We start from the raw sequence: 23,036 nt of genomic DNA on the forward strand, positions 1-23,036 counted from the left end.
GTTTCCATTGATAGTCTGGGAATGGAGCAATTGAGCCTCGAATTACCTCACTGGCTAACCAGGGAGGGGTGTCAGCTCCCTCCTGCTTGAATGGGCCATCACTGAGACTTGTTATCCCTGGTGACTAACTTTTACTGCAAGTCCGTAAAGTCTCCATTCAATATACTTCCATGATTACTTAAATGTTACCTGCACATACATCTCATAATGGTTCTGAGTCGTGATAAGTTATGAGCTTTCTGTAGACACCTACCTGTTACCCCTTATGGATAAATTCCCTACAAGATGCGTGTTCGGTGTAGTGAGTTTGTCAGGTCTGAGGACAGAATTTCAAAGGACTGGGGAGCCTTTGCCAAGGGATCTCTGTGTCACACACACCACTGCCACACACGGTCACTACCTCCTTGTGACACATGCAGATGCCTGTATCAATGCAATGACTTGAATATGGGTCATTTTATTCACTGAGCTACTATAGAGTTCGTATTGTTCCTAATGTGCACAGTCTATTTCCCATCTCTCCTGGGTCCAGGTCATTCGGAATCGCTCAGACTGTTGAATGGAGAGAGCCGGTGCGATGGGAGAGTCGAGATTTCCCTCCATGGTGTGTGGGGCAGAGTGCTGGATGACCAGTGGGACATGAACGATGCCAGCGTGGTGTGCAGGGAGCTCCAGTGTGGAGTTACTGAGAAAGCTTTTAACCCCCCTAAGTCTGGGCGAGGAACAGGCCCTGTGGGGCTGAGAAGTGTCCAGTGTGCAGGAAATGAGACTCGCCTGACTCTCTGCAACATCTCCGCATTTGAGACAGCCCAGGCAAGAATTACTGAGGATGCCGGTGTTGTTTGCTCAGGTGATTTACTGTAAACATTTTACAAACAGCCTGTCCTTGTCCAATAGGAACATGACCCACCCCAGGGCCTGCCTCCACCCACCTTGTGCTGAGATCTCAAACAGATATGGATTTGAGATTCACATTATGGACCGTCTCCAGTAAAAGTATGTGTGTTATATGCAGAAACAACAGCATAACTACATTAGCGATTAAGCACCAGCAGCAATTCAGCAATTCCGCACAATCCAGCCTGTGCACGGAGTGGGGCCTGTGAAAAAAATAGTCTGTGATCAAATACTCCCAAGTCGGTATCATAATGCACGCGCACAAAGAGCCCATGGTAAGATTGCACTAGCAAATGTAAATCTATTTCCTAACTTTTGACAGCTTGAATCTGCAACCCAAATAACGTTCTTTTAATGTAGTTTTATGTGAAATTTCCTATAAAAAAGAGAGCGGTAAAACCAAATTCTATTATGTGCACCCCTACCACTCACCTCCCCCTGTGACTCCTCAGTGGGGTCTGACCCCTACTTCATACCTTTGGCACGAGAGCCCAGATTGCTGCTACTATTTAACCTGCAGAACTAACAATGTCAGCTAGCAGCAGGAGAAGGCTGTTATCCAAGAAGGGAATGGGTTGCTGGGTCTGCATGATGGTTGTGTGGAAATCCAGCCTGGTCTGGCTCTCTCTCCCTCACCTTCAAAATTGGGGGAACTCCCACTCCATGTATTACCCCAGATTGCGGGATTTTCTGTTGGACCATGTGCTGTGAGAGCAGGATGGTTGGTGGAAATCCACTCTGTGTCTCTTTTACTCCATGGCCAGGTTCTTGGGGTTCTAGCCCCATGTTCTGCCCCCAGAGTGTGGGGTATGGTGGTAAATGGGCCACTGAGGCCAAGTGCTGGGTTTTGGGATTTACAGAGGAGTGGGCAGGAACCCAGTCCTGCTCTCTTCCCCCTCTACAGCTGCTCTGGTAACTCCGAGCTGGTCACAGTACAGTGAATGCTCTGCTGTTGCTTTGATGATAGTGTTAGTGAAGGGTCAGTGATTTTGACGGGCTGCTAACATTTTCCTGAAGAACTCAAATGAGAGAAGGGAAATGGCAATTTTGAACACTGTAGATCTTAGCCAAATCTGAACAGAGTTTCATGGGACAAAGAAAAGGCAGTGCTGTAGCCACAGGAGATTCCCTCTGCTGAATAGCCAAGACCTGTTGCAAACAATAGAGATGTGAGAGCTCAAAGAAAGATCACTAAAGCCTGGACCTATAAAGGAAGTAGGCATTGCAAAACTTATCTTTTAAGAGCTTAGAAAATCACAGGAATGACGTGATCTACAACACCTGAGTTAGGCGCCGTATACAATGAGTGGGAAGAGATAGGAGCCTTAGAATGGGACTCACAAAAGCCAGCTCACTAGTCAGGAAGCCTTGTAAATTAGTCAATGGGAGATGCTAGTGAGAGGGGTGTGTCCTAAACTCTGCCCCTCTCATGGAGACAGGCACCTAAGTGTATGTCTACCCAGCAATTAAACACCTGCAACTGGCCCAGATCAGGTGCTGCGAGGATACCAGAGCCTGGGCCCCAAGCCAAGCCCAAAGGTCTACACAGGAATTTTTAGCCCTGCAGCCTGAGCCGCAGGTCAGCTGCAGCCATGTCACAAGTCTTTTATTTCAGTGTAAGTCTGAGCTGCAGGGAGGCACCAGTCTCAGAGCATGCTCCAGGAACTGGGGGAAGAGAGGCATTTCTGTGCCTAACTCGTGTGCAGAGTCCGATGTGGTAGACATGTCAGAGGACATCTAACTCCATGTAGAACAGCAAAAAAGAGTGGGGGGGAGGGAGGAAGGAAATAGAAAGAAGGAGTGCCGCTTTTATCCCAGTGGTTAACACACTCACCTAGGATGTGGAAAGTCCCCTCTTTCCCTGATAAGTAGGAGGGATTTGAACAGAGATCTCCTGCCTCTAGGATGAGCACTCTAGGCAATAGAATGATTCTTTCTCTGCCCAATTATATTTATTTAATTAAAGTGGAACAATGTCAATGGGAGAGAGACCCACATCAGGATGTCTCATAGCCCAGTGATGAGAGCCCTGTCCTGAGTGGTAGTAGATCCCTGGAAATAGAGAACCTTAACTCTGCCCTGTAATGACACCACACAATAACTTACATTTATGGTTAATGTAAATGGTATTTGCTCTCCCAAAATAGATTAAACAGATTTCTAAAGACACATTAGATTGTTTCATATTTTCCCCTCATGGTGTCAAGGGAGCAGGATCAGGTAGGGGTGCTCCTCAGAACTCGAGTGGGTCAGAAACCAGAATTCCCATTCCACAGGAAACTGGGAAAATTTTGATTTTCCCCTCCAAATTAAAATTAAAATTTGAAATTTCACACAAGCAAAAATTCCAAAATTTTGTTTCAGAAAAATTGAAACAACATTTTGTTTTGACCCCATTGCCTTGACTTTTATGTTTATTATAACTGTAATATGACATAATATAACATAAAAGTAGAAATGATAAAGCAGAAATTAAACATTTCAGCATTATTGAAACAATATGTTTTGATACTTTGATCTAAAACTTTGAAAAAATCAACACAATTGTTGCAATTTTGTCAAATCATCATTTTTGGATGGAAAATGTTTCCGTCTGACAAATTCAAATAGTTCTTCTGAGAACCATACTGGGAACCTCTCTCCTCTCCCCGCTCTCCAATATGATGCCTCTATGCATCCAGTCTAGAGTAGACAGCTTAGTTTCTTGTAGTTTTATCACATTGCACGAATGGGTGGCCAGTGACCCGGCCTTTGGGGGAGGCTAGCCCCCAGCCTCTCCCCTTGTGCCCAAGGCCCCGCCCCTCCCCTTGTGCCCCCCTTTCTCCCTCCCCTTGTGCCTAAGGCCTTGCCCCTCCTCTTCTTCTTCCCCTCCCCCACCCCCCCAGGAGCCCAAAGCACCCCACCGTGGCCCCCAGCCCTAGCACAAGGGGCCGGGGGGCGAGGCCCCAGCCCCAGTGCTTCAGGCAGCTGGGCCACCTCCAGCCCCTGTGCACTGGGCAGCCAGCCCCAGAGTGTCAGGCTGTGTGGCTGCAGCGCCCCCAGCCCCAGTGCGCTGGGCAGCACAGCCCCAGCCCCAGTGCGCTGGGTAGCACAGCCCCAGCCCCAGCCACTCGGAGTCTCTGCAGGAGGCAGGCCAGCCAGCCCCAGCCAGCCTGGGCCAGACAGGGCAGAGCACTGTGTACCACAGGAGAGGGCCTGGCCTGGGGGCAGATCGTGGGCTAGGCTGTTTGGGGAGGCACAGCTTCCCCCGTCTTTGATACTTGTTGCCCATGATTGCAGTCTCATATCTGTTCTATTTACCTTTCTTGCCGCTAGGTCTCTTTAACTTTTGCTCCTTCTCAGCTGATCCCAATGATTATATGTGTTTCATATTATTTTTTACCAGACATATTCACTTCCATTTTCCTGAACTGAATCTCATTTTGATTTCCTTACCCAAGGGCCACATTGCAGGGCTGGCCAAACTTACTGGCCCGCCGAGCCACATACGATGGTCTTCAGAAGTTCAAGAGCCGGAGCACAGCTGCCAGGAGCCAGGGCTCAGGGCTTCAGTCCCATTCCTGCTGAAGCCCCAAGCCTCGGCAGGTGCACCCCATAGGACTGAAGTCCTGAGACCCTCCTCCCTGCTGGACAGAAGCTCCTACCCCACCACCAGACTCCAAGGCAGAGGTCCCGAGCACCCCCCAGCCCCGCACCACCCCGGGTGTGGTAGGCAGAGAAGGGGGGATGGAGGGAGCTTGCGAGCCATAACTTAATGGTAAAAGAGCCACATGTGGCTTGTGAGCCACAGTTTGGCCACCCCTGCCATATAGTGTCATCAGGATGTAAGCACAATTCTCTTTTGACTTTAGTGTGGATTTATATTTAGAAGTTAATGGTATATAATGGGGCTTTATATTTTTGCTTATGATTTCACACTTTTCAGTGTTCATAGTCTCTCCCAGTTTTGTATAATCTGAGACTTTTGCTATATATAACATATTGCCATTTTATCATTATATTTTGTGTTCCTCCCTGTAGCTGATCACATCCTAGCCAAAATCATATCTAAGTCAGAATGCTGAATGCTGAAAGCTTGATTTTGTGAGAAACTTTATCAAATGCTTTACTAAAATGCAGAGTTATTACATATATTGTATTTTTATCATCCATTGATGTGATAGCTATTAAAAAGCAGTATAAGGTACTTAGCATGACCTGTTTGTAAATTTCAGCTGCTAATGGCTTATGGTTACATTGGATTCGGATAGGAATATGAATTACAGGACAGTAGTAATCAGGATCACTTACATAATTGTTAAAATAAATTGGTGCCATATTTGCTTTCCTCTCAGCTTCTAGTACCTCCCAATTCTTCAGCACTTACAAACATAATTATTAGTACTTAAGCAAACTTGTGAGCTAATAATTCCTTGAATGCCCTCTAAACTTATTTTCAAATACATGTTTGAAAAGATTTGAGTTTTGAAGGCATGACTGATTCTGCAAATCCACAAACTCTCAGCAAGTTCTTTCTCCTAGGTAAGTCAAGCATTCAGGATTAAGCCTTATTCCCTTATGCACTTTTAAGATCTCTTTACCATGCCTTAATCACTTTCTAACTCTGCAGACTTCTTCTCTTTATGTTTCATGTTAAAGACAGACTTTTAAAAGCATTTCAATATTTCAGCCATTGGAGCAGCATCATTGGTTTGCATGGAAGCTGTCCAGTTATCATTATATTACATATTACCCACTGGGATTCATCCTTGTAGGGAGCAGGCGGATCCGGCTGGTGAATGGGCCAGGTCGCTGTGCCGGGAGAGTGGAGATTTATTACAATGGTACTTGGGAAACAGTCTGTGACGATTCCTGGGACCTACCAGACTCCAGTGTTGTTTGCAAACAACTGGGATGTGGACGCGCCATCAATGCAACTGTCTCTGCTCATTATGGGCAAGGATCCGGGCAGATCTGGCTGGACGATGTGAACTGATCTGGGAACGAATCTGATCTCTGGGAGTGTCCTTCCCAGGGCTGGGGCCAGCACAACTGCAGACACAAAGAGGATGCAGGAGTTCTCTGCTCAGGTCTGTTCTGTGAATGATCTCGTGAGTTTGGTTACTAGGGAATTTAATGAAGTATATGGGTGTTTGGGGAGAGAGATAAGAATAACAGAAAGTTTATCTCCCTTTCCATTTCTCTATCTGTCTTTCTTCCTGACCTATCCACCTGCAATGGTCACCATTAAAAAGTCTACATTGACAACAGTTAATATCAAGGGGTACTGGAAATATTGTATTATTACCTTAGCTTTAGAACATGTATTAAATTCTGAATCTTGGGTACCATTGTGTGTAACTATTGGTGAATGGTGTCTTTTAAATACCAATTCCATTGTTAATATGTCTGTCGCTGGTCTCCAGAAAAGTCTTTCTGACTTGAGAAATGAATCTTGCTTCTGTAGAAGAATGCACAGGTTTGTTAGCGATCTCAGGGATTCAGCCTTCAAACCACAGTGTGTTTCAGAATCAGAAAATGTCACAGCCAACTTCTGCATTTCCTTCTAGGGCTCATGGATCTGAGACTGGTGAGCGGCAGTGCCTGTGCTGGGCGGCTGGAAGTTTTCTACAATGGGACATGGGGCAGCGTTTGCAACAGTCCCATGGATGCGGTCACCAGGGCACTTATATGCAAACATTTGAACTGCGGAGACAGTGGGATTCTTTTAAGAGACTTTACATATGGAATAGGCTCTGGCCCCACCTGGGTGGATGGCATTCGGTGCAATAAGCAGCACAGCTCCCTGTGGCAATGCCCGTCAGACCCATGGAATCAGCAGTCATGTAGTACCAGAGGACAAGAAACCCACATCTTTTGTGCAGGTAAATAGTAAACTATTTACACTATATAAACACTCAAACCACAAGTCTAACTCGCTGACAGGTTTTGATATAATTGTGGTATTTTTTATTTTCACTATATTTTATGAAATTCATAGTTATATTCTTTAAACATACTCAGCAATGGCACAAACTTATTTTCAGTTTCTGAAGTTATAGAGATAGGAATGTAGTCTGTTAATAACAAACATGGAAATCAATTATTAAAAAATACACATTATACAGCATGATCAGTTATGACCTAATCCAACACCCAGTGAAGTAATCAAATCGAAGTAATCAAATCCTAGATTTTAAGGTCTGAAGAGCCTGTTAAAATAATCTAATATGGCAGGCCATAGAATATTAACCAGTAATTCCTGCATAGCCCAGTGGTTCCCAAACTTTAACAGCCCGCGAACCCCTTTCACTAAATTGTGAAATCTCGTGAACCCCCTCCTAAAAATGAATATTTCTAGGGATTTAAGTTGAAATTTCCTCCGCACTCTGCACTGCGTGGGGCTCCTGCTGCTGCACCCCGTTGACCACTCCAGTCAACTGAGCTCCACTGAGCTCGAGCTGCAGGTCCCACTGACCGCCAGGTCTCAGGCTGCCAGCCCCAACTGCCCGGCCCTGCTCTCCCTGGGGCTCCAGCTGCCAGCCCCGCTCAGAGCACTGGGGTTCAGGGGGCTGGCTCTCCTGCTGATGGAGGCAGGGCTCAGGCTGCGAGCCCCAACTGCCCGGCCCCGCTCTCCCTGGGGCTCCGGCTGTCCCACCTGCTGCCTCCAATGCCCAGGGTCCTCTGACCGCCATTAGTGAAATTTTTCTGGCAAAGCACCTCTAATGTTCTGCAAACCCCCAATGGTTCACAAACCCCACTGATCTAGCCTATACATTCTGGTTTAGCTACAGCATGTCTTTTAGAAAAACCTCCCATCTTGAATTAAATACTTCAAGTAATGGAGAAGCCACCTTGGTAAAATGTTTCAATGGTTAATTACAGTGACTGTTAAATAAACTGTTCTTTATTGCCAGTCTGAATTTATTTAGCTTCACCTTGCAGCCACTGGATCATGTTAGGCTTTTGTGTACTAGATTAAAAAGCTTTCTGCTCTCAGAAATCTTCTCCTTATGTAGGTACATAAACACTATTAACAAATAAAGCCCTTCACTGCCATTGTTAGTAAGCAGTGTTTCATACTCCACTTCAGAGCTGCAAAAACTGGGATCAGAATCCTGCTGTCTACTGTGGCAAACTCAAGTGTCAGCCAAACAAGAACACTGCTTTCCAGAAAGCATTATTATCCCCATTTTATAGATAGAGAACAGATATAAAAACTGTCTCAAGGAGTCTGTAGTATAACCAGGAACTGGCTGCAAACCACTTGTGTTCTACGCCAATGCCTTAACCTCAAGACCACCTTTTTTACCTGTTGATTTCCATGGGTATTGGATCAGTCCCATAGTGAGACCCAGTAAGAGTTATCCACTAAATACTCCTGGGGAAATTCTGCACCACTGCGCAATGCAGAATTTTGCAGAAATTAATGTTATGTGTACAGAATTGCCTTTCCCCCCACAGAAATGGGCTGCAGTACTTCTGGCCACCACTAGGGGCCGCTGGACCCAGCAGAGCCCAGCTCGCACATAGAAGACACTGCTGGGAGGAGGGGGAGGAAGCTAGAGGGTTCCCAACAGCTGCAGTTCCCAGCACACCCTGAGGGAAGGAGATGGTGGCATGCAGGAAACTCCACACAAGCTGGGGACCCAGCATGAGACTGTTTCTTCCTCTTGATCCCTGGGCTCTGAGGGGTAGGGGGCAGGTGTCTGGGCTGGGGGGGGGCATGACTGAGCTCTGCGAGGGAGGGAGCAGGTATCTTGGCAAAGGGGGGGGCGCCGCGGCTGGGCTCCGGGGGCGGGAAGGTGTGGGAATCTGGGCCAGGGGGCCCCCGCATCTGGGGTCTGGGTGGGAGGGGGTTCGGGTCTCTGAGGGAGGCGAGGGGGCAGAGAAACAGGAACTGGGTTGTCATAGGGGTTTCTTTAACTCTCTACTCCTGGGGAATTTTTGTCTGTGTCTGTATTGTTACAGACACACTTGCTGACAGGTATTTTGAAATAAATTACCAAAATAATTGAAACTGGCATGATTATATAGTGTTATTTTGACAAATAAAATTTGCAGAATTTTAAAATATTGTGCACAGAATTTTTAACATTTTGGTGCAGAATTCCCCCAGGAGTAGACTAAAGAACATCAATAGTGTGCCTTTATGGTTAAAAATCTTCCTGGGAATAACAATCTGAGGTCTGGGCTGTGAACTCCATTGATAGATCCGTGTCTGAAGCATTATTTATATTACTGTAACACCTAAAGTCCCCAAGGCCTCAATGCACCAGGCACTGTAAAAACACCGACTGAGAGAGGCACTGCCATATGGAGTTTACAGCTGAGACAGACAAGGCAGGTGAGAGGAGATGCAGAGGGACATGGAGATGAATTAACTTGGCCAAGATCACACAACAGATTGAAGGCAGAGACAAAGATAAAACACAGGTCTTTTAAGTCCTATTCTAGTGCCATAACCAGTGTCAATATACTGCCTCTCAGTGTGGGAAGGTACAGACCTGCAACTCCTACATAGCTCGTTCTGAGTATTAATATTCCTCTTCTATTGGTTCCTGCAGTGATGAAGGTGCATTTCAATTCATGTGTCTGTTTACATTCCAGTCACTGTGCAGGGGATTCAGGGATGTTGTCTGAGTGGGGAGATGGAGTAGATTCCAGGCTGGTCTACACTAGAAAATTAAGTCGACCCTGCTAATTTGCGCCGGGGGAAATCCATGCCCCTGAGCGATGTCATTAAACCAACCTAAATGCCATGTAAACAGCACTAGGTCAGGGATGCGTATTACCTACACTGAGAACCCCTCCCTCCGGCATAGGTCGTGTGTACTCTGAAGTGGTGCAGCTGTGCCATTGTAGCATTTCAAGCGTAGACAAACCCTTAGATATACTGTCCTGCCAGTTACATAAAGACACGTGCATGCCAGCTGGGAACTGATCAAAGATTTCAAAATCCAGAGAAACACCAGAAGAGCTAATTATCCCAATTATCAGATTTTAGCTTTTGGCCAGTTTATAAAGTGCTGGTATTGGGGTTTGAAATACCAGTAAACCCTACGGTATCCTGCAGCACACATGCTGCCCAGTCCAGTCACCTCAGTGTTTATCTCCATAGGTGGGAAAGGGAAACCATCTCAGAATCCATTTGCTGAATGCCCGAACTCTACAGACTGCACAGGTATCTCTGCCTCTCTGTGTCTCCTCCTCAGTCCCTAAGGACATTCCCAGCTGTCCCAGTAACATGTGAGGTTTCTGTATTTCCAGACCAGGAGAAGTTACGTGTCGTGGGAGGAGAGGACAGATGCTCGAGGAGAGTAGGGGTTTGGTACCGTGGCTCCTGGGGAACAGTCTGTGATGACTCCTGGGACATGGCGGATGCTAACGTTGTGTGTAAACAACTGGGCTGTGGATCTGCTGTATCTGCTCCGGGCGAGGCTGCATTCGGTGAGGGGACTGGTCCCATCTGGGTGGAGATGTTGAACTGCAGAGGGACAGAGTCATCTCTCTGGGACTGTCCTGCCAAGCCCTGGGGTGAGAGTAACTGTGGTCATAAGGAAGATGCTGCAGTGAATTGCTCAGGTGAGTGACAGGAGATGTTTCTGCTTTATTATATCATTTTTAAGGGGGAGCAGGTGTCACAGCAGCTGGGTCCCCATTCCTGCCCACAGACCAGGCCTCCTTTTTCCTTAAAAGACAAGATGTGTTGGGACTTTTTTTTATTCTAAAGTGCTAGGGCATCAGACAACGTTGCTTCCTTTATCTGGCACAGGCTAAGCCGCTAAGCCTGTGCTGCTGTGAGGAATATATCATGGGTGAAATGTAGGTGATGTGCAGAGCACATGGGGACTCAGAGGAACAATCACGTAACAGCATGTCATCACCCCCTCACTCCGCGCTCCAACTCTCCTTCCTTTTCCCCTTGCAGGCGTGACAGAGACAACAGCTTCACCGGCTACAACAGGTAACACATTCTCTTCCAAGCAAGGGTTAAATTTACCTACTGCCAGGCTCGCAGGGGAATGAGCTGGAACCTCCACCCTAAGAAAATGAGCTTCTTTACACAGAGTGTGAAATCTAAGGGTGAATGACACCCGGGTGGGAGCTGCAGGCCGTGCTGAGCAGGACGATTCCTGTCTATTGGTTCTAGCCCCCAGTGCAGGGCCCACGATTTAAACAGCAGCCTGTGAGCTGCCCCCATGGTGTACAGACTGCGTCCCAGGCCATTACCCTGCTTCCTAGGTGGTTCAATAATACACTGGTGAGCTCCTCTGGGCCCCCCTGACTCTCACAGAATAATCTCTCCCTGTCGCATGTTCATTTCCACCCAGCTCCCCCGCGCCGCCCTCCAACCGACAGTGGGAGAGTCACGGTGCCTGTGGTCATCTGCATTATCCTGGGGGTCCAGCTCTGCCTGCTGTTAATCATCCTGGGGGCACAGGTGCAAAGGGCCAGGGCACAGCACAGAGGTGGGTCCTGATTAGTGTCACTGTCTGAAATGCCTCTGCAATAGCGGGGGAGCTGCAGGTGTGGAGAGGGGCATTGGCAGAACTATGAGGGGACCTCAGGTCTATGCTAAGTCCTGTCTTATTTAATATTGTCATTGATGATCTGGCTGTAGAAATGACCAGGAGAGCAATAACTCTTTCAGATGACACTAAGCTGGGGGCATTTGAGAGCAGTGGTGACAGAGAAATAATAAATAGGGGATTAGAAAGACTGTAAATATTGACAAAAAATAGAGATCACATTTGGGAAAGTACAAGAAAGTGCATGTGAGGGAGGACAGTGAACAGAGAGACTCAGTAGGAGGGAGGGTTTGAGGAAGAAGAAATGCTGGAAAAGAGCTTGGGTGATAATGGCCAAAAAATCAAAGACAATTCCAATATTTGGCACTTTTCATTTTTTAAAAGGTGCAAAGACATTTGCTAGTTAATGCCCACACAGTCCCTAGGCAGCATGTGTAGAAGTACTAAGTATATATATGTAAGTGCTATTTTGCTCATAGCTGTAAACACCAGTTTGGGAGAGAAATTATTTCAGGTGATACCAGGGAGAATAACAAAGATTTAATGAGATTAATGTACAATGGGAAAATTTTAGGCTAAATATGAGGAGAGACTTGTGACAGTGAACTAGCCCGTGGGAACCATCTTCAAAGGATTGTTGTGGAAAGGAACATGGTCTCCGTCGCCTTTCAAATGTAGACTGGACAGAGCATTAGGAATGTGCTGTAGGGATCAGTCCTGGACTGGCCCCAGGGCACAGGACTGGATGATCTAATAGGGTTTCCTATCTATAGTTTCTATGACCCTATGTAAACACTGTCCTTTTTTTTCAGGTGCCACAAGACCCTCAGATCCCGTGTATGAGGAGATTGATTATAACCTGATGGGAGAGAAGCAGATATTGGGTCACTCAGGTGTGTGTCTCATTCCTACTGAACTTTCCATCTTGAGACCATGACCCACAGCTAGATATCCTCAGCCACCAGCTCTGTGAACCCTGGACTGCTGTGGGCATTGGGCCCGTGAAGAGACCAGTTATTGAACTCATGTAGGTGCAGTGACAGATTAGTCACTGGGCCAACGGGGCCTGTGCCCAGGGTCCCCGGACAATTGCGGGGCTCTGGAAAAATCAGTGCTCCCACACCACGATCTGCTTTGCCTGCCTCTCCTGCCGGGGAACGGGATCAGGTACAGAGTTTGCCTCACTCCATATGCCTGCGTGGCACTCCTGCCAGGGAGTGGGGAAGCCCCCACAACCTGACCCCGCTTCTCGGCAGGAGCGCCAGGGGCAGAGGCAGGGACTACTGATAGAAAGGGTGGGGAGGGGCTCCCACTTGCTCTGGCCCAGGGCCCCACAAAACAGTAATCTGCATCTGGTTAGGTGAGCCTCCTCCCCAGCAGACTCTGCTAGACCCCATTCTCAGGGCAGCCAGTCCCATCTGCCCATCCCGTAGCCTTGGAGTGTAACTAATTGTGGGTCAGGAAAGTGACTGTCTCTGGGGCCAGGCTACAGCATCATTTGAAAACTGCTGGAGCAAGGTGGGGGTGTCAGCAAGGTGGGAGTGTCAGGGTCCCCCCTCTCCACTCTGCACTCTGGGGTAAAGATGTGGGGACCTGCAAGAAAGACCCCCTAAGATTATATTCTACCAGTTTAGGTTAAAACTTCTCCAAGGCACAAATTTCTTTCCTTGTCCTTAGACGGTATATTGCTGCCACCACCAAGTGATTTACACAAAAATTCAGGGAAGGGTCACTTGGAATCCCTATTCCCTCGCCATATATCCCCCAATCCCCTTCACTCCCTTTCCTGGGGAGGCTTGAGACTAAAATACGAACCAGTTGCCTTAGCAAAGTGAACTCAACCAGACCCTTTGTCTTTAGGACCCTGAAATCAATCAGGTTCTTAAAAGAAGAACTTTTATTATAAAGAAAAAAGTAAAAGAATCACACCTGCAAAATCAGGATGGAAGGTAGCTTTATAGGGTAATAAAAAGATTGAAAACACAGAGGATTCCCTTCTGGGGTCAGCTTCACAGTTACAAAAACAGGAATGAAACTACCTCTGTAGCATAGGGAAATTCACAAGCCAAAACAAGAAATAACCTAACGCATTTCCTTGCACTACTTACAGTTTCTGTGGTTTTAGATGGATTATTCCAGGTATATGTTTCAGAAGATATTGTACCTGCTTGGCTTCTCCCTCCATCCGGAGAAGGAACAACATACAGAACAACAAACAAATCCTTCCCCCCTAGATTTGACAGGTTTCAGAGTAGCAGCCGTGTTAGTCTGTATCCTCAAAAAGAAAAGGAGTACTTGTGGCACCTTAGAGACTAACAAATTTATTTGAGCATAAGCTTTCATGAGCTACAGCTCACTTCATCGGATTTGAAAGTATCTTCTTTTCTTATTGGTCCTTCTGGTCAGGTGCCAGCTAGGTTATTTGAACTGCTTAACCCTTTACAGGTAAGGCAATCCAGTACAGCTGCCAAGGAGAGATTTTATGATACTTCATAATAAAGATTGCTACCCTTCCCCCTATATTCAGGACAGGGAGAGGGAGTATTTTTCTTTAAGAAGTGGTGTTACCTGTACAATTTATGACTCCGCCCCTACCCTCCCTCGTGGGTACTCAGGGCATAATATAGGGCTCCCCCCATCCTCATGGGTTCTCAGGGCATAAGGGACCCAACTTTATCCGTCCGTGGGCTCAAGACTCTACCGCTCTGTTGGCTCAGGGCTAACACCCATTCCGGATGGATTCAGGACATACTAAATATCCTTAAACATGTACAAGTATTTATTAACAATTAGCAACAAATCAACAAAATACACACACCAAGCATCTTATGCTCACCACTCCCAATAAAACAGATGGACGTCTCCTGATGGCCAGTCAGGGTCGTGTTGTTTGTGCTCTGGCTTCTGCACAGTCTTGTCCTGCAAGGTTAAAAAGTCCTAGCAGCTTTGGTCTTGAGCTGTATCCTAGAGTTAAGTTCCAACAAGCTTGTCTTTTGACCCTCATTATGTAATTAAAATAAGGATTTCTCTTATCTATACCTTAACCAATTATTTTACTTAAAACATAGCTATGTAAAAACACTAACCAATCATTTGCACTATATGGGGATTCACACAAGCAAGCATGTGCACTATTTCATGACATAACAAAACTAGCTTTGGTCGTTGTGTCAGTTTCTTTACTGAAAGCTGAAAGTAGTGTCTGCTGACTATTTAGGTGTATTTTTAATGTGGCTAGCTTGTTTTTCCTTAATTCTGATTCAGAAAGGTATTTAGATGAAAATGTATTGTGATTTGTTTCATAATGACTTTTCAAGTTGCTTGCTTTGTAATGAGCGAGCGATGCATTGCGGATAAGGCCCAGGGGTTTGCCACCTTTAATAGTGAATCAAAATCTTCCTCCCAATCTGATTTAAAACTTTGGTTTTCTTCTTCATACTTGTGTTTCTTACAATCTGAAGATGTCATTGTTATCCACGAAATTAACATAGGGTTAAAACTTAAATCTAAAACTATTCAAATGTGACATATGAACAGTAAACACAGCCTGTATTCTGCAGAATGCAGGGAGATCACAAACACCCGAAGTCAACGCAGCACAACTTTTGAATACAGAATGATGCAATTTCCGGACATAATGCACATATGAGTGAGAGCTTCTCTTTCTGTGAATCTCACTCTCACACTATCGGGTTCACTCAGTAGGAAAGAAAACCAATTTTGAAATTCTTTCACTGATTTGTATAGCTTTTTTAAAAAATTGGTGTTAATATTAATTTTAACCACAACTTGTGTTAGACCGTAGTTTCTTCACGGGTTGCACTTCAACTGTAGAAGAGCCTTGGTCTGGGTATGCCTGGAATATACTGATGCTGTAAATCCTGCTCTAGGACCCGAGTGCATCAGCCGGCGGTCAGTTTAGCTGCTCTCACTTTGATAACATCTCATTTGTTGTCTCTCCAGTCTCCTATGCAGAGGATTCAGTGACGAAGCTGCAGTATTACACCGGGGACAGTAAGGGGGAAAACGATTCTGGATCAGAACAAGGTAATGGGGTAAGGTAGCATACAAAGACTCAAATCTGGGTGGAGAATTTAATTTCCACAGCATTTTCTGTAAAGGCTGTCATTTCCCCTCACTCGATTTCATGGCCCAGCACTGATTGTATCCCTTCTGATGGGATCAGATTTAACCAGACTTTCAAAGATTTCTGATGAACCCTGTAATGGAAATATGTGATCAAATCCTGGCTCTTCCTGTGTGCAGTTCAAGGTACCCTCCCCCACAGGAGGAGCTGCAAGGAATGGGGCCCAGAAATATTTGCTTGCAATGGAAGAATCTGAATTTCACATCTGGCACCGAGCATTAAACAAAACGCTAATCTGTTCCCATGGTCTTACCCACCTGCTTCCATGGCATGAACACAAGCCCGAATCACAATCTAGCCCATATAATCTTAGAGATTTTACACCATGTTTATATAGTCCAGTCGGATTCACAAAGGTCAGTTTTAGTGCAGCAGCTACTGTCTTCCAGTCAGTGTGTCCAGTGTTAGCTTAGCACCAACACAGATCCAGATCCCATGGAAGGGCTTGACAACATTGCTATTGGATTCACTGGGGATGGGCCCCAAACTATTTATGAGAAAGTAAAGGTTGCTGTGACACTGCACCCCATATTCTTCATAGTGATATTATAATATGGTTATGGAATAATTATGAAACATTTTGTACAAGACAGGTCATGTAAGGTGTCATTGGAAAAGTTATGATTTGCTGAATATGATTATCCTATTTGTATGCATGTATCATTTTTGTATCTGAAGTTATAAATATTGACTATGGATCTGTATTGGGCTTACTCTGGAACACACCTACAGCCAGCCTTTCAGGTACTATAATGAAGAAGGCAGACAGTGCCAATGGCTCATCAACAAAGACAATGGGCTGTGGAATAGCTTAAACTTCCTCAGAACGCTCCAGACAGCCTGTAAGTAATGGCTGCTATGACTCAGCAAGGTATGCAAGGGCATGTGACCAAGCCACATGACTCTGAACTCCATTTTGGGATGTCTGTATTTTTCCACAAACTGGCCTGGGAACCAAGATTAAAACATATGGTCCTGCCATATGCTAAATCTATATAAGGCAAGAAGTGACATCATCCGTGGATCTTCACTCCCGACACAAGAAGACTCCTAAAGGAAAAAAGGCTGAACTGGGGGAAGTGCTGAACCCAGGCTAAAGGGATTTCTAGCCTGTGTATGAAAACCTTGGGATTCCTAGCTGTAAAGCAAATGCAGCTTTTACCTTGAGAATCTGCAAGCCTGCTTGTATCATCAGTCAGGATGAGAAATTAAGTCAAATCCTATCCTTCTAGTATGCATTTTTGTTTATTTGCTAGGTAATTTGATTTGATCTGTTTGTTATCATGTATAATCACTTAAAATCTATCTTTTGTAGTTAGTAAACCTGTTTTTTCTTTATCTAAATGAGTGAGTTGGAATGAAATGATTGGAAATGTAAGCTCAAGGAGCAAAGGCTGTTGCATTTCCTGTGCACATTGAGGGGGAGGCAAACTGGATAATAAATTCATAGTGGCCGGGGTTTGAACCAGGGCAGGGTGGTACCTGGGGTCCTGGACTAGGAAGCTGGCAGTTGTTTTGGCTGTAGCCTCTCTATTTTTGGTTCATACAGTGGCTGGTCAGAGAGCCTGCATGTAACTGCAGCTGGGTGTGATGCTGGTGGAAGTGTAGGTCTGGGAGTGGGTCTGCAGCTTGTCACAGCAACACAGTGTGAGAGGGACCCCAGGCAAGTGAGTCAGAGGGCTCAGTGGTACCCCAGTTCCAGGTGGCACCCCAGAGGGAACCTGTCACAGTGACACCACTCCTAGTTTGCAGAACGTCCATGACTTTCCCTTTTCTCCGTGATCACCCTGTGACTTCTCCTACAAACACCATAATAAACAGCCTGGACTCCAATGCAACAGGCACTTAATGGGGAACTAGAAACCTGCTCAGGAACTGGGTGTGTTCAGAGGGAGCTGAGTGTTGTGTTTGCTTTTCCAGAGGGCGCTTCCCCTGGGGGGTCTCAGTTGGATTACGATAACGTGGAGGAGCCTGCATTGAATGATGACCCCCAGACTCCAGCCGACCAAGGTGAGGAGTGAATCTGCCTTCTGGGAGCAGCATTATCCCAGGAAAAAGTTAATAATATTGTCTTTGTAGACACAAACATTGTGCTTTATGGGTTTGCTCTTGTAAGGTGCTGAGCATCTTCAGTCCCGCTGTGATCAGTGGGAGCTCAGAGTGCTCAGCACTTCACAGGATCAAGCCTTCTGCAAGCAGCTGTTTGACAAACTCTTCTCCCATAAAGCATGGCTGTGTGCAACGGTTTAGTCCAGAGATGCACTGAGAGGACCAAGAAGTAGCAAAGCATGTGGTGCCGAAGGTCAGAATAGAGGCACATTAGCCAACCAGTGTGACTCTAGAAGAAGGTTGTTCTCCCCCTGCCCACACTGCCCGATTCCAGTCACTGATCCCTGGCCCTCACTTTCACGTGCACTAACATTACTCACAGTATTAGGGGACAATCTCTCTGGGCACAGCCCTCTGATCTGCAGTAACGGTCCCTCTCCACCATTCCTGCCTTTGCTGGGTCCACTGATCTAGATGTGAGTTTCACATGCACTGTGATATGTGAAGGGATGTACAGATTTCACACACAGACCCATATCTTGTCCTGAACTGGTGGCACAGCTTCCAGAGGCTGCAGATCGAGGGTGGTTTATGGGCCAGACTAGTTCAGGGAAATGGAACAAAACAAGATTTTAATCATAATTGAAAATTTAGGAAGTGGGTGATAAACAGATCAAATTAAAGTGTCATTTATCTGTTACTAATTACTAATTGATATATAATTAGTATAATAACAAATTACAGTGCAGAAATCTTCCTCTGACATAGACCCTACCCCCACCCACCTCTTTCCAGATCTCCCACATCCCCACCTGGGTTTCTGCTTTAGGTTCCATCCAGCAATTTACAGACACATCAAGTCCTTAAAATGTGTCAGATAAATGTGACCTGTATAAAATTCCTCTGACACTGAGGTTGCGAGGGGAGAAGGGTACTTATGATCTCTTATCGTTGTGGGAGTGTCAGTACCTCGGGGCTCTTCCTACCTCGTGTATAATTTATTTCTCTATTCAGTGGAAGGTCTCTTCTCATTACCATTAATTCTCTGTTTCAGAGGGCCCTACCTTGCCTGGAGATGTCCCAGGGGATAGTTATGACGATATCAGAGAAGTTTCTGACCCTGAAGATGATTCTGGTTCAGGGCAGTATGCCCCAGAAGTTACTTGGGCCCCTGGAGAGGGTGACAGGAACAGGGATTCACGGAGAGGTGAGTGGGGGAAAAGCCCTGTTGCAATTCTTGCAGTTTGATTGCTAGTATCATTATGGCTTGGTATACACTACAGAGTTAGGTCAATGTAAGGCAGCTTACGTCGACCTAATTATGACACTACACACTACAGCCTTGCTCCTGCTGATGTAAGTGCTCTACTACACCAACATAATAACTCCACCTCCATGAGAGGCATGGGGCTTATGTAAGTGCAGTTAGGGTGATGCAATGTCTGTGTAGACACTGCCTCAAGTACATCAGCTGATGGCTGTCATTCCTGTCAATTTCATGGCTCCATGCTAGACAAAACTGACAAAAAAAAACTGGGTTGGGAGCTCCCTGCTCCCAGCCAGGCTACACTCGCCCTGTTCCCTACTCCGAGCTGGGTGGTGCCTGACAAGCTCCCCCACTCCTTTCTCCCAGCCGCACTGCACCTGCCTGGCTCCCCACTCCCAGCTGGGCTGCTGCCTGGGCTCCCAGGAGCCACCTGGACAACAGGCACAGAGCTCCCCGCCAGGAGCCCAGGGGGCCAGCCACACTTCTGGAAGCAGGGAGTGGGGATCTGGCTCCCAACAGAGGGAAGCCAAGAGATATGGAGCAACCAGGCTCCTCAGCCCCCCACACTGCCCGTCTTAAGTTTGTGGAAGAGCTCCTGGTGAGGACCCACACGATGGGCAGAAGGAGGACAGCGTGTACATAAACCATCGCAGTAATTACTGCGGTGGCGTAAGTGACCTAAGATAGGCCAGCTTAAATTTCTAGTGTAGACTTGCCCGATATTTGGTAAAAGATGCAGCTCCTAGACTTAGATGGTTACATGATAATCTCAGCTTTCAGTTTAGAAAAGGAAGTTTTCTAGCCCTCATGGTTGCAGAAAGAAGCCTCAAATTGTTAGGGGGCTTATTGCTTCACCCGCTTCCTTCCCTGGTCCTTCTCGCATGACAGAGAGCAACAATACCCGAAGTCCAAAGGTGCAAACAATTCGATGTTTATTGGGGTGAACTTCCAGCAAGCATGATTCCAGTTTCCTTCCTTAGTGTCCTCCTTCCCAGCTCTGACACCACAGAGCCTTACACCTGTGTCCTTGTTCCCATTCCTGCCCTTAGCCAAACATGATTCCAATTTCCTTACCCCCATTCCCTGTTCCCATCTCCCCCTTTAGCAAAACATGATTCCAATTTCCTTACCCACATTCCCTGTTCCCATCACCCCCTTTAGCAAAACATGATTCCAATTTCCTTACTCACATTCCCTGTTCCCATCACCCCCTTTAGCAAAACATGACTCCAATTTCCTTACCCACATTCCCTGTTCCCATTTTCCCCACACACCCACCCACTCACTTCCTGATTGACTGCAGGCTATATAGTAAAACTTGAGTTCTGCTTTGCTATACCTTAACCAATCATTTTCCTGAAATTTAACTAACCAATCCTAACATATTGTAACATAATTATGTAACCAATTATATCCCACCACCTTAATTAGTTTACACCCAGCAAAATTAATTATACAGCAGACAGGAACAATCACAGAACCAGACAGAGATTATACAGACAAACAATAGCAAAGTGGAAACTATAATGACAAGACAATACAGAAGTGAGGATTTCACATCCCAGCTATTGATAAGTGAGTTCTTGCCAGGCAGGATGCTATCAAACTAAGTTTCCTTTTACATTTTCTAGGCACTTCCCTTTTTCTGGAGGTCATAGGCACTATCAGGACAGGATTGTATTCCTAACAGCCCCATAGCACCTTATTTCAATGTGACTAGTTTGGAATGTGAGGATGTGACTGTTCGCTTCCTAGCTTATGGCTGCCTCTGCTGCTTAGCCAAAGGCCTTAGCCTAAGCACAGGGCCTCAAACTGTCACAGTAAGAGAAGGACCTTACACCGGCAGACAGTGATTTTGATTCTTTCTTTTATACCTCTAGAACTAGCCAAGTGATAAGAATACACCTAAATTCTTAAAGTACAGGCCTTTGCAGACAGGCCTGAATATCTATATCCTAACACAAATCATGAACCAAGTTTAACCTAAAGGCTTAGAACCAGAAGACAAACAGAAACCAAAAGGAAACCAAAATGTTTTTTTAATCTCAAGATTTTTAAGCCAATCTCATGATATGTGAGGTCTTACTCCTGATTTCCAAACACTTGGAGATGGCAGTGCTGGAAATGTCCATGTTTCCCCGTGACCCACAGGAACAATCTCCAGGTGGGAATGTGGGTTATGCAGCAAGGAAGTGACGCTGGCCAAAACGATGGCTGTGAGGAGTCTTCTCTCCTTGTCTCTGTGCGTGGACACATTTGAGATAAAAATTGCAGAAAACGTTGCTGGGCCTATGTATTGGGAGCAAATAACCTGGGACAGCCTCTATTGACCACTAGAGGTCACTGTCACTTCACTAAAATACAGCTATTGTTCAACTAATCTTCTCAGCTGTATCCGACTCTGACTTCTGCTAAACACTTTTAAATGGACTGAAATACATGATGATTCCTAGATAAGGCCCTAATCCTGCAAACACTGGAGCCCACTTGTCACTCTCATCATATGAATATTCTCACTGACTCAAGGGTGGCACCAGCCTCTTCCTGGTGAGGGGACTGAGGTGGGCCAGACAGAAAACGCTGCGCGCGGGGGGTGGGGGGGGTCTGTGCTCCTCCTCACCATGAGGTCCCACCCCTCTCTGTTGCCCTGCCCCCGGGCCAGGTTGCAGGCTGGAAGCCAGAGCCAGCCAGTGCCAGGCACTGGCTGATTGCAGCCGTTAAAAGCTGTCCAGGCAGGGAGACCTGGCTCCCGGCTAACAGAGCCCTTGGGAGGCAGGGCCCAGGAGCCTGGGCCAGAGCAGGTCAGTCTAGGCCACTGTGGGGAGCTCCAGACTGTCCACCTGCCCTGGATGGCTCATCTCGGCAGGCAGGGACATGGGCTGGGGGCTGCTGTTGGGCACCCCGGCAGCCCACCTGGGCTTACTTCTCTGCTGCTGCTGGAGCTGGGCACCCAGCCAGAAGCTGCCACTCTCTCCACTCTGCCTTCAGAGCTAGTTGACTGGAGAGTGGCAGCTGCTACTGGGTGGCTATGGGGATGCTAAGACAAATTTTGGGGTGGATATAGCCTCTGCAAGCCCCACCCTAGTGCCAACTTCAGTGGGACTGTCCAGATCAGCAAAGTTACATGAGTCTATTTGCAGGATCAGGACCTGAGTGTCTTTTCTCCAAACAAGGTGGCAGTGCCCTGGATGGTAACGGGAAGAGGAGGGCCCTGAGATGGGGTTAGTTAGTGGCCTGGCTTCAGGTTTGAAACCATGCTCTTCAATATGCAAATAGCTCCATTAGCATTGTACCAGAGCACCTCACAGTCTGAGGCTGGGGGCTGAGCTTCCACTTTGTACCTCAGAGGAAAGTGTGTTGGGATGAAATGTGCATTTCATTGTACTTGATGGGAATAACATGTAAACATGTATTGTGTGGGCAGGATGAACTCTATGACATCCTCCCCTTTTGTGTTACTTGCCTTTGCATGTCCCCTGGGGTAGGGACCCTGCCCTGCTCCTCCCCCCCAGGTCTCACCTGGCACATGTCCCCTTAGGGACTATGCCAGCTATCAGGAGTTAGAGCAGTCCCTACTGAATCATCAGGAAGGTGTCATCAAGTCACTGACATCCCCACACTTCTGCACCCGGCAGATCTCAGCATGGAGAGAATCTACTCCCAGATGTTTTCTTTGTGGAACAGAATGACATAATGAATTAAACCTGTCAGGATCCCAATCAGAGGAACAGAGGGGATAATTCACAGCCCATACTATAGGCTGCTCACCCATGTTAGGTGAGTGCCCATGGGTGTAGAATAGATATATTGGCTGTAATGTGCATCCTTTGATATTTTCAGATTGGAATCTGCACTCCCTAAGAAGTGAAGGGGCCTCAGGGACTGAGAGAGATGGCCCATTCCCGCCTCCTGGAGACCCAGGTTATGATGATGTTGAAGCTGTCGTCCCTAAGACATCAATATAAGAATGATTGAGTTCCAATCAAATATCCTGTGAGGATGTAAATGCTGTATGATTAGACTCTTTCTCTTCTAAATGCTAACTGGGCATGGGGGCATCAGAGATAGTCCCTGCCACGGATCTAGTTCAGTCACCTTTTATATTGGGGTTTTATGTAGTTGCAAGAAATATAAGTGTGACTGAGACGGGGTCTGTGATTTTTCC

General features: G+C 46.5%; 1 pseudogene; it reads left to right on the forward strand.

Moving 5' to 3' along the window:
- Positions 1–639: 639 nt before the first annotated feature.
- Positions 640–17,576, forward strand: LOC144266474 (antigen WC1.1-like; annotated as a pseudogene).
- The last annotated feature ends 5,460 nt before the right edge of the window (positions 17,577–23,036 follow it).

Source organism: Eretmochelys imbricata, chromosome 1, assembly GCF_965152235.1.
Source record: "Eretmochelys imbricata isolate rEreImb1 chromosome 1, rEreImb1.hap1, whole genome shotgun sequence".
Taxonomy (NCBI): Eukaryota; Metazoa; Chordata; order Testudines; family Cheloniidae; genus Eretmochelys; species Eretmochelys imbricata.